This window comes from Coregonus lavaretus (genome assembly GCF_964263955.1).
Source record: "Coregonus lavaretus genome assembly, chromosome: 19".
NCBI lineage: Eukaryota > Metazoa > Chordata > Actinopteri > Salmoniformes > Salmonidae > Coregonus > Coregonus lavaretus.
In genome coordinates, this window is record NC_140006.1 from 11,108,941 (window position 1) to 11,119,536 (window position 10,596).

Sequence of the window (10,596 nt, forward strand, 5' to 3'; positions counted from 1 at the left end):
CTAGCCTGCTAGCTAGTCTAGGCTACTTCCAGACACAAGACCTGGATAGACTGTTTCAAGTTATCTAGAACAACAAGATCTCATCGTTTCTCATCGTGATGATTCCTTTGAAGAGATTGATCAGTTCTCTCTCAAGCAAAACTGTTTTATTTTCTTGTGAGTTTAGCAGGTTTAATCTATGCATGCCAAACACTTACTTACACCTGTATGGAGAGAAATGGGTGCCATAGATGCTAGCCATGGGACTGAGTGAAACCAACTGCCATAAGAAACGGACTCCTGTCCTCAAGAACCGATGTAGCTGAATACAGAGAGACATACCTCAAATGATTTTGATCTTGTAGTACCTCAGATCATGTATATTTTGAAATGTAAATGAAGGACTAAAGGATTCTTTTGTTTTTGCTTTGTTTTGTACACAGGTTCTAATGTAGGACTACTTTTCATGAATGTGTGACACAGATAAATGCTGTGTAAGAATAGGATTCAAACCTCAGGAGTGGGAGGAGGGATACTTTACAGTCTGACCGCACTTATTCCTAGGTTTCTAATCTCCAATATTGTTCAAAGTTATTTTAAAATGAGACGGTGCCAGGAAGATAATCTCTCTCTACCAGGTCTGAGCTGCTGTACTTAGCCTCTCCCACTCCTAAGAAGAGTTTAGATATAGAAGTAAGTCTCTCTGTACAACAACATTCAAATTCCCACCATGGGACCACAATAGAGATTCTTATCTATTCTTTATTCTTTTAATTTCTATAGGGACCGCTCTCTGAGGTCCCACAGTGGACCTTCCCAAGCAGTCACTGGGCAGCCTTATCAAATAACAGCCATTTCAGGTTGTTGTGTGGAGCAATTTAAGACCATAATGAGAAACACACACATTGTGGCTTCTACGTTTGTCTCTGTATTTGTTTGGTGAAGTATTTTGTTGGTCAACAATGGTAAAGCTTTGCTTCATCCTGGCATTATAGCCTTGCTAAGAAGTTTGGAACCTTTTTAATTTTATTCTGCTTTTGATTTGTTGTGTTGTTTTTCTAAGTATTACTGGAGAAACCTAGGAATGGGTGCTGAACTCCGTCGCTCCATCTGAAGGTTATCCCAGTGACACACACACTCACACACAGTTTCAGAGGAAAGGTTCTAATCACAAAATCACAATTAAATTCAATGGAGATATGGAAGTATGCTAAATACTGAATACTGTTCCACTTCCCGTTGGAAATAGTGCTTTGACCCTTGGCTTTGGAGAACAGAACTGTACATACTCATATATATATATATATATATATATATACACAGTTGAAGTCGGAAGTTTACATACACCTTAGCCAAATACATTTAAACTCAGTTTTTCACAATTCCTGACATTTAATCCTAGTAGAAATTCTGTGTTTTAGGTCTGTTAGGATCACCACTTTACTTTAAGAATGTGAAATGTCAGAATAAAAGTAGAGAGAATGATTTATTTCAGCTTTAATTTCTTTCATCATGTTCCCAGTGGGTCAGAAGTTTACATGCACTAAATTAGTATTTGGTAGCATTGCCTTTAAATTGTTTAACTTGGGTCAAACGTTTCAGGTAGCCTTCCACAAGCTTCCCACAATAAGTTGGGTAAATTTTGGCCCATTCCTCCTGACAGAGCTGGTGTAACGGAGTCAGGTTTGTAGGCCTCCTTGCTCGCACACACTTTTTCAGTTCTGCCCACAAATGTTCTATAGGATTGAGGTCAGGGCTTTGTAATGGCCACTCCAATACCTTGACTTTGTTGTCCTTAAGCCATTTTGACACAACTTTGGAAGTATGCTTGGGGTCATTGTCCATTTGGAAGACCCATTTGCGACCAATCTTTAACTTCCTGACTGATGTCTTGAGATGTTGCATCAATATATCCACATAATTTTCCTTCCTCATGATGCCATCTATTTTGTGAAGTGCACCAGTCCCTCCTGCAGCAAAGCACCCCCACAGCATGATTCTGCCACCCCCGTGCTTCACGGTTGGGATGGTGTTCTTCGGCTTGCAAGCAGCCCCCTTTTTCCTCCAAACATAACGATGGTCATTATGGCCAAACAGTTCTATTTTTGTTTCATCAGACGGGAGGACATTTCTCCAAAAAGTACGATCTTTGTCCCCATGTGCAGTTGCAAACCGTAGTCTGGCTTTTTTATGGCAGTTTTGGAGCAGTGGCTTCTTCCTTGCTGAGCGGCCTTTCAGGTTATATCGATGTAGGACTCGTTTTACTGTGGATATTGATACTTTTGTACCTGTTTCCTCCAGCATCTTCACAAGGTCCTTTGCTGTTGTTCTGGGATTGATTTGCACTTTTCGCACCAAAATACATTCATCTCTAGGAGACAGAACGCGTCTCCTTCCTGAGCGGTATGACGGCTGCGTGGTCCCATGGTGTTTATACTTGCGTACTATTGTTTGTACAGATAAACGTGGTACCTTCAGGCGTTTGGAAATTGCTCCCAAGGATGAACCAGACTTGTGGAGGTCTACAATTTTTTTTCTGAGGTCTTGGCTGATTTCTTTTGATTTTCCCATGATGTCAAGCACAAAGGCACTGAGTTTGAAGGTAGGCCTTGAAATACATCCACAGGTACACCTCCAATTGACTCAGATTATGTCAATTAGCCTATCAGAAGCTTCTAAAGCCATGACATCATTTTCTGGAATTTTCCAAGCTGTTTAAAGGCACAGTCAACTTAGTGTATGTAAACTTCTGACCCACTGGAATTGTGATATAGTTAATTATAAGTGAAATAATCTGTCTGTAAACAATTGTTGGAAAAATTACTTGTGTCATGCACAAAGTAGATGTCCTAACTGACTTGCCAAATCTATAGTTTGTTATTATATAAGAAATGTGTGGAGTGGTTGAAAAACGAGTTTTAATGACTCCAACCTAAGTGTATGTAAACTTCCGACTTCAACTGTGTATATATATATATATATATATATATATATATATATATATATATATACATATATTAGCCACATCATATCATCTTTTCTGTAGACTGTTTTAAATACTGTAGGCATGGTTGTGTAGGATATAGGAAGTATCTATAATATTCTAGCATTTCTTCTCCAAGGGTTCAATCCATTTCACCCAGTCACATAGCAACTTGACTTGTAGGAGAGGTATACATATATATATATATATATATATATATATATATATATATATATATATATATATATATACAGTACCAGTCAAAGGTTTTTACACACCTACTCATTCAAGGGTTTTTCTTTATTTTTTATATTCTTTACATTGTAGAATAATAGTGAAGACATCAAAACTATGACATAACACACATGGAATCATGTAGTAACCAAAAAAGTGTTAAACAAATCAAAATATATGTTATATTTGAGATTCTTCAAATAGCCACCCTTTGCCTTGATGACAGCTTTGAACACTCTTGGCATTCTCTCAACCAGCTTCATGAGGTAGTCACCTGGAATGCATTTCAATTAACAGGTGTGCCTTCTTAAAAGTTCATTTGTGGAATTTATTTCCTTCTTAATGCGTTTGAGCCAATCAGTTGTGTTGTGACAGGGTAGAGGTGTATACAGAAGATAGCCCTATTTGGTAAAAGACCAAGTCCATATTATGGCAAGAACAGCTCAAATAAGCAAAGAGAAACGACAGTCCATCATTACTTTAAGACATGAAGGTCAGTCAATACCAAAAATGTCAAGAACTTCGAAAGTTTCTTCAAGTGCAGTCGCAAAAACCATCAAGCGCTATGATGAAACTGGCTCTCATGAGGACCGCCACAGGAATGGAAGACCCAGAGTTACCTCTGCTGCAGAGGATAAGTTCATTAGAGTTACCAGCCTCAGAAATTGCAGTCCAAATAAATGCTTCACAGAGTTCAAGTCACAGACACATCTCAACATCATCTGTTCAGAGGGGACTGTGTGAATCAGGCCTTCATGGTCGAATTGCTGTAAAGAAAGCACTACTAAAGGACACCAATAATAAGAAGAGACCTGCTTGGGCCAAGAAACACGAGCAATGGACATTAGACCGGTGGAAATGTGTCCTTTGGTCTGGAGTCCAAATTTGTTTAACACTTTTTTGGTTACTACATGATTCCATATGTGTTATTTCATCATTTTGATGTCTTCACTATTCTTCTACAATGTAGAAAATAGTAAAAATAAAGAAAAACCCTTGAATGAGTAGGTGTGTCCAAACCTTTCACTGGTATTATATATATATATATATATATATATATATATATATATATATATATATATATATATATATATCTGCCTCTCGACTATCTGGAGTTTTCTTTTATGTTTATTTTATACCGTCTGTCTTGTAAAAGAGGAACTATTTTTCGTCAATAAAGCATGTTGTTACACTGTTACATCTGTCTCCTCTTGGTTTAAAGTCAATATGAATTCAATTTCACACTAACACATGCACATCATGCACACCCTCACAGACACAGACAATATGTCTGGTCATTCTGGTGAATTGCCACTAGAGGGCAGAAGTGTCATCTGATAAGGACCATCTTCTCCTGTGCATCCCAATACTGAAACGTAAACTATAGATGGCATGCAAGATCCTTGCAAAATGTACTTTAGTTTACAATTGAATCAATACTTCTTCCTACGTCAATAAGGCCAAAACAAGCCAGAAAACTCTACACATTGCCTATAAATTAGAATATGTTGCATTGACCGATTTAAAAACACATTTCTCTCTCATGTAAATGAAAATCAAAGATAGACTGCCATCCAATTGTTTGTTTCTTTATTTAATTACTCAAAACACACATTTTACCCATACTGGTTTTTCACTTAGTGTATTTTCTGTTACAGTCATTACTCATTAAGGGTCTCAGCAGGCGAACATCATGAGTAACTGCACAGGCTCTCTATGCTACTGTGGAATAGAGACGGGGAATGGCTCTCAGGCAGTGTCTGCGTATGTGTGATTGTACGGAATATATTGGTAAATACTGGAATAGCCTGTGTGTGTGTTTGTGTGTGTGTGTGCGTGCGTGTGTCTGCGTGTGTGCGCGTGTGTGTGTTCACACTGATGTCTGCTCTGATAAGTCTTGTGGTATATCATTAGAGTCACCGTACCCTGAGTGAATGGATCTAGCAGAAGATAGATCGGAACATTGTGGTGTTTGCAAAGCATTCTGTGCTAAAGGGAACCAGTACATGAACATTTAAAATCAACATCTGGTCACAATACATATACGATGTGACTAGAATTACTTCTGAGCCTGGAGAAACTCAATTTCTGAGAAATTGGTGGCGAACCCTAGGGCCAATCAATCAAATAATCAATCAATCAATCAATCAATTAATTAAGGGGTACTATGTGTTTGTTACAGGGCTTGATATGAGAGAGCAACACACTGGAGACTCCACACCGTAAGCGTGTAAGCCCTGACCCTTATTACTTTCACATATCCAGTCCAGTCCAATTCAATGTGTCCGTGTGTGTGCATGTGTGTCGTACATGAGCGTGTGTGTGTGTAGGTGTGTACATGTCGTGTGTGTATTTGGGCATTTGAAAAACATATTTGATTAAATGTCCAGTTAACCAGTCAGATTATCCTTGGGGAGAGTCCCTGGCGCCTTGACCTCTGCAGCAGAGGTCAATCCTAAAGGTTGAAGGCCGAAGGGGAGGGGCCACACACAATGGCTGTTTCACCCTGAGAGCCATTCCTCCTCTTATCCTCCCATCCTGTTCAGCGGTTCTCTGCCTGCCTTTCTCCATCTTTTCTCTCCATTTCTCTACTCTTTTTTTGGAAATTGATTGTCTTCTACCATCACAAAGACACTTGGTTCTGATTGATTGACAGGTAAGGGAAGAGGGAGAGAACATTCTGAACTAGGGCTGAGAGAGCGCCGGGACTCTCTTGCTCTCTGGGGTAAAAATGGATGCCATTACATCATATACATGAGCTTATTTCAGTAGCCTGAGTGCCAGTCTGATTCTGCGTTTGCCAACACTTTATCTTAGCTTTGGTGAATGCAAAAACACTCAGGCACCCAGGGCACTACTTCAGGACAGTGCTGGTTTGAGAGATACACACAGGGGCCTTCTATTCAACAACATGAAATAAGCAGTGAATGCACATAACATGATACAGAGAAAAGACCAAAAGATCACCAGCATCCCTCACTAGCACACATCAGGGCAGGGTTACACACAACAGCAGACACAACAGACCAAGAAGAAAGACAAGGAGGAGACAACACATACAGGAGGAGGAGACAACACATACAGGAGGAGGAGACAACACATACAGGAGGAGGAGACAACACATACAGGAGGAGGAGACAACACATACAGGAGGAGAAGACAACACATACAGGAGGAGGAGACAACACATACAGGAGGAGAAGACAACACATACAGGAGGAGGAGACAACACATACAGGAGGAGGAGACAACACATACAGGAGGAGGAGACAACACATACAGGAGGAGGAGACAACACATACAGGAGGAGGAGACAACACATACAGTACATACACACAACCAGCACAAACAAAATATCAACTGAAAGGAAAGAAAACATTACATGGCATCACCCCTTTTCTTAACTTCTCTTTTCCAGCCCCAGTCCTTCTTTCCTTTCTCCCCCCTCTCCTTTACCCGGGAGTACATTTCATCCTGCAGTTTCTATACAGCTATATAATATCCATGCATATAAGAACCGCTCGCTTCGCCCCTGACAACAGAGGTGCTCTGGTGGGTTGGTTCTCTTTTTAATATGGGGATCAATTGAACACACACAGGAGACAGTTGGCTAACAAAACTGTAGTTTTTAAGAAACAAAATTAGAAAAGAATAAAAGGAACACAATGTGTCATGGTTGGTTTTCAAATGAACCTTTTTGTTACTATCCTGTATTGTTTTCCTTTCTTTAGTCCTAAACCCTGATGTTTCCCTACATACTGTACATTACCTATACACCTCCACCCTAGATTTCTTACAACCTACCACCCTTCCCCTCACACCCTACCTTATGCCCTAGAACCCTTTCACCACCCTTTCCCTATGTCCTTAAACCCACCCTACCTCCCTTATAGTTGACCCCACATCTCTTACACCCTACACTTCACCTCTGCCCATAATCCTATCTTCTTACACCATACCACCCTCACAGCTTACCTCATTTCTCCTCTGCCCTACAGCCCTACCACATGACTTCCCTTTTCCTCAGCCTTACTACTCCTTCCACACCTCGTCAGCTTTTACTTTCTATCTTTCCCACATTCTTCTTTACCCATCCCATTATTTTTAGTTACAGTCAGTCTCCGTCATAACAGGATACAGAGGGATAAATCAACAAACCATATCAAACATTAAAAAGGCTTCTAGTACAAACTCTCCATGAATAAAAACAATTATTTTAGCAGTGACTCATGACTCTCATTGCTAATAACATTGTTCTTATTGTTTCACTGCATAACCTTCATATTAAAGATTTGAGGTATGTTGGGATGAATTGTCTACACATGCCTGCCTAGTTGGGGAGTTAGCCAGGACAGGGGATAGGTGAAGAGGGTTAGAGTGGAGTGCGGTGGAGCACTGTGTGTTTTTGGTTGCTGATTGGCCATTGATTTACCCCAATGCTAGCCAATGAGAGAGAGATATCTGAGGGTGTGGTTTTGGATCACAGAGAGTGCAGACACATCACGCGGCACACACACACTCCCGCTATAAATTACATAAAAATATCTCTGGTAGGAGTGTGTGTGTGCCAAAATACAGACACACCTCCATACCTGGGGCACATTATCAGCCGACTGCAAGCACACACACACACTTGCACGCAATGGCGCACACACACAAACACACACGTGCACAAACACAGGCTCTCTGTTGATCAAACCATCACCACCCATGTCAAATGTGTCAAATGTGTCTCATTCAATGACGCATGTGATAATTTGGTTACGGTAAGTATTAATAAATCATAGAATAAATAAAATGTACAAAACAAAGTGCTTTTTGAATTCAAAATGGGAGTTGAGTCTAAGCTTGTGTATGCCCCTTTTATTGTTGCCACCGTTCCATCCTGTATGTGCCCCCCTACACCTTGGCATGCGTGTAATGAGGTGTGTGTGAGAGTGTGTGTGTGTCTGTGCACATTTGTACTTCTGTGCATGTCTGTTTGTGCATGTGTGTGTTCAGAGCAGTCCAACCCGTGGTTGAAGGAAAAAGGCACTCAACTCTGTCTGCATAGCTACCACCTCCCTGTGGTCAATATGCAGTGCAACTGCTCTGTGTAGGGGTTTGTGATTTACAGTGTGTGTGTGTGTGTGTGTGTGTGTGTGTGTGTGTGTGTGTGTGTGTTGTGTGTTTGTGTGTGTGCACTTGCGTGCATATGTGTATATGTGTGTGTTAGGATTGAGTCCTGGGTCTAGCTTTAGACTGGCAGCTGAAGTATCTTTGGTATCCGTGGCTGTGTCACAGTCCACTCTATTCTGTGAGGTAGCCACACTGTGTCTCGATCATGTATCAGCTTCAGTTTGGATTTGAACATAACGCTTTTAACATCCTCGCTACAAACCTACAAATCTCTCCCTGGACACCTAGGTCTCTTCTCTGTCTCTAAGTGAGACCCATCTACACCACAGGAGGATGCTGAGGGGAGGACGGCTCATAATGATTACCGGAACGGATGGAATGGCATCAAACACTATGTGTTTGATGTGTTTGATACCATTCCACTAATTCTGTTCCAGCCATTACCATGAGCCTGTCCTCCCCAATTAAGGTATCACCAACCTCCTGTGCTATACACCCCCCATTGTCCCTGTCCGCATCTCCACCTTAAATATGATTATCGCCCGCTAGAAGATGCTACACAAGTGGAAGGAAAAGGAACACATCGGTTTCCACGGTAACCCGGGGAAAAAATATTCATCTTCCTGATTCCTGTCTTTTACAGTATGTCCCTAACTAGACCTCTCCAACAGGAAACAAGAGGTTAAAGAGGAAGTGACATTGTCATCCCTTCCTCCACCCAATGCGGTGCCCCCTCATTGGAGCTTTCAGCAGAGAGGAATGCAGGGGGCAGTCCAGTTCAGGGGTAAAAGTTCAGAGGTCATAAAGAGGTCCTTCGGAAAGTCCAGCTAGGAGTCCATCTACTTCATCACACAAGTATTCACAAATATGCACAGTCATTCTGTTGTGTTCTGTTGTTTCCTTCGTGAATGGTCAGCCTTTTTCATGTAGATTGTTTTTCTTTTTAATTTGTTTTTTTATGTTTTATGTTTTGTTAACAAGGTGCTTCTTTACATGTAGTTTCAGCACGACAGAGCACAATAGTCACAAGAAAGATAAACTTTGTGTCTATAGTACTACTTTTTACCCGCATCAATATTATAGAGAGAAAGAGAGAGAAGAAAGAGGAGAGAGGAGGAAAGAGAGGGAGGAGAGGAAGAAGAGAGGAGAGGAGGGGGGAGGGAAGAGAGAGAGCTAAAGCTCGAAAGACAGAGTTTATTTACAGTTAATTTTCAGTATGTTTTGGTTAGTATTGATCATATCTATTAATCCATTCTCGTGAGATACAGAATGGCCACATCTCCCCATAGAGCTCGTTCTCTATGGGAGGATCTAGAATGATTTGTTGGTTGCTATGGCACTGGCCGCCCACTAGGGGGCATGGTAAGGGAAGTAGTTGCACTGCTCTCTCTGATTATCATAAAAGGGTAAATGTCATTGGCACTCAAATGATATTGTGACGTTTGACCCTTGTGTTTGGCCACTAGAGCAGGGCAGTCCCCTCCTGTTACCTCGATAGAACACTCAATAAGGTCGAGATTTCTCAGATTTCATTGTAACTCTTTGGTACCTGAACATACCCTCCAGTAGCTACATAGTTAACAGCCATACAATAGATGGAATCTTAGTCAAATCAAATCAACATCAAAATATGACTATGGATGATAGTCTTTGCACATGTCCTCTGTTCCCGAAACAAAGCAGCTCAGGCTGTGTGTGTGTGTATGCACATGTGCATATGTGTGTGTGTGTGTGTGTGTGTGTGTGTGTGTGTGTGTGTGTGTGTGTGTGTGTGTGTGTGTGTGTGTGTGTGTGTGTATGTAAGTATAACCTACTTATTCCACTCTGCAACCTCAAGTAGGCTTCCTGACATAATGGGATGAATCTAAATAGTCTAAAGTGTCTGTCTCCCCACGTCACCTCTTCTTCATCCGCGCTGACCTGAAAGTGCAAAATAGGTGAAAGCAGTGTAATGATTGTTCTCCTGGTGTTTGGCTTTCACCTCTCTAGGTCTTTTATATCAGTGCAGATGAAGGAAAGGAGACAGTTAGACTATTGAGATGTGTGCATGGTGTCAGATAACCTCCTCACTCTCAACAGTGTGCTGAAACGACCAGCAGGTGGCACTGTTGTACTTGCATAGCAGACACCAGATTGCTGCAGAGAAATCACACCCCTGGAGTGTGATTGTACAAACACATTACCAACATTGCACACACACACATACAAGCACACATGCAAGTACATAGCATACACACAAACACATAGTGAAATGTGTGTTTTTCTGACTGAGCAGAAGAAGA